The sequence below is a fragment of the Berghia stephanieae genome, chromosome 10 (assembly GCF_034508935.2).
Source record: "Berghia stephanieae isolate SIO BIC M18660-M18661 chromosome 10, UCSD_Bste_1.3, whole genome shotgun sequence".
NCBI lineage: Eukaryota > Metazoa > Mollusca > Gastropoda > Nudibranchia > Aeolidiidae > Berghia > Berghia stephanieae.
The window spans coordinates 5,326,356-5,328,759 of NC_088369.1; positions in this window are offsets into that span (position 1 = coordinate 5,326,356).

Consider the following 2,404-nt stretch of genomic DNA (forward strand, 5'->3'; position numbering starts at 1 on the left):
GGAACACGTCCGGAATTCCAAAAAGCAAGAGTGTAAGACAGAATCGTGTAAGACTCATCAACTACCCAATTGTTGTTACAGCGATAATAATAGAAACGTGCGTTACATTTCTCTCAATAGATAGTATGCAGATGACGTCACTCAGGCCTTTGTTATTGTTTTTGCCATCCGCGTTTGTGAGTTGTTCTCACTAAACTGTATTAACCAGACTATAAAAGTTCATGGTTACACAGAGTTTGTGTGTTGGTCCGTTATACTTCCGGATGGCAATGTTGTGAACTCCTTGGCCAAGCGCATTCTATCTATAAATCTATCAAGCTTTAACTCACTCAATCTTAGAGATGTTTGCTACTTTTCTAAATTGGACAAAATGTATAAAAAATGAACATGTCCATAGATAGTTTCGGGGGGGGGGGGGGGGAAGTGGCCGAGTGGTTAAGGCATTGCACTGTGACCCGGAGGGACCCGGGTTCGAGCCCCGCTTCAGGCACTTTCGTTTTTTCTCCCTTGAGCAAGATTATTAACCCCCAATTTGCTCACTTGGACAACATGGGTGAATCCTGTTTGATGAGTTATCTATATTCCTTCGTCGAATGCCTAGGCGACGATATTTTATGATGTCGTGGCGGAAAAGCCATAATTAATAATAAAAATTTAAATCAATAACATGTAAAAACTAAAAACAATAACTTTGATACTACGCCTATAATTTTTCACAGAAAAATGTAATAATAAATAGGCATGGGGCAAAAGTAACCCCGGGTAAACTGCGGATATAGTCGGTGTTAGGTTTGAGTGAGTCAAATTGGTGTTTAATCACCTAAACAAAATCAAAAACACAAAAGAAAAAGAAAATAACTGAGAAACAAAACTTGGAGCATCTATTTATATGGCGTAATATCCACTGAACGTGCTCAAAGCGCTTCACAAAGTGTTCCTAGCCAACAGCAACATTAAACATGTAGGACGAAACATTATAACGTCTGCTCGGCGATATTATTACAATTTTTTTTTCCGACAGAGACAACGTTGTTACTGGCCAGGTACTCATTTTACACCTGAGTTCGGTGAGGGAATCTGAGAAAAGAGCCCTTTTCCAAGGGCCCGAGTGAAGGGCTTAAGTGCGGCGGCTATGTGGTCTTTCGGATCGGAAGGTCCTGAGTTCGAGCCTCGCTCGGCGCATAGTTGAGTCCTTGGAAAAGGCTCTTTACTCACATTCTCTCACTGTACTCAGGTTTAAAATGAGTACCTGACCTTCAACAGTGTTGTGTCTGTCGGAAAAAAAGTGTAATATCACCTAACCGGCGTCATGTCTCGTTCTACATGTTACGTGTTGCTGTTGGTCAGGGACCCTTTGTAAAGCGCTTTGAGCACGTTTAGTGGATATTGCCCTATATAAAAGCTCAAGCTCAAGTAAGTAAGTAAGTAAGTAAGTAAGTAAGTAAGTAAGTAAGTAAGTAAGTAAGTAAGTAAGTAAGTAAGTAAGTAAGTAAGTAAGTAAGTAAGTAAGTAAGTAAGTAAGTAAGTAAGTAAGGCCCGCGGTCAATAACGTTCAGACAACTCGTGAGACAAACTCTCAGTGCATAACCCCTATCAAACTTTGCCATGCCATGTCAGGTATCCAGAAATCTCAAACTTATTTATAACTTGTTATACAAAACATCCCATATTAAGCCATTAGCGAATAACAAACATATTTTAATTATTTTCCTAAAACCTCTCTTGTATTTATTTTCCATTATTTACTTCTCATTTCGTTTCAGAAATCCCGCGCAAGCTATATCATCAGATCACTAAATTCAGAGTGACCAAAATTTATCTCGCTATTAAAATCTAGAAATCACACGGTCGTTATCATCATCATCATCATCATTATTATTATTATTATTATTATTATTATTATTATTATTATTATTATTATTATTATTATTATTATTATTATTATTCTCATTATTATTATTATTATTCTCATTATTATTATTATTATTATTATTATTATTATTATTATTATTATTATTATTATTATTATTATTATTATTATTATTATTATTATTATTATTATTATTATTATTATTATTATTATTCTCATTATATTATTATTATTATTATTATTATTATTATTATTATTATTATTATTATTATTATTATTATTATTATTATTATTATTATTATTATTATTATTATTATTATTTATTATGATTATTCTATTATATTATTATTATTATTATTATTATTATTATTATATATTATATTATTATTATTATTATTATTATTATTATATTATTCTCATTATTATTATTATTTGTTTTGATTCTTGCTTGGTTTCGCTTTGTTTTTGTTTTTCGCTTTTTTGGGGTTTGTATTTAATTATTGCTGGGCTAAGTCGTGGTCTAGCGGTATGACA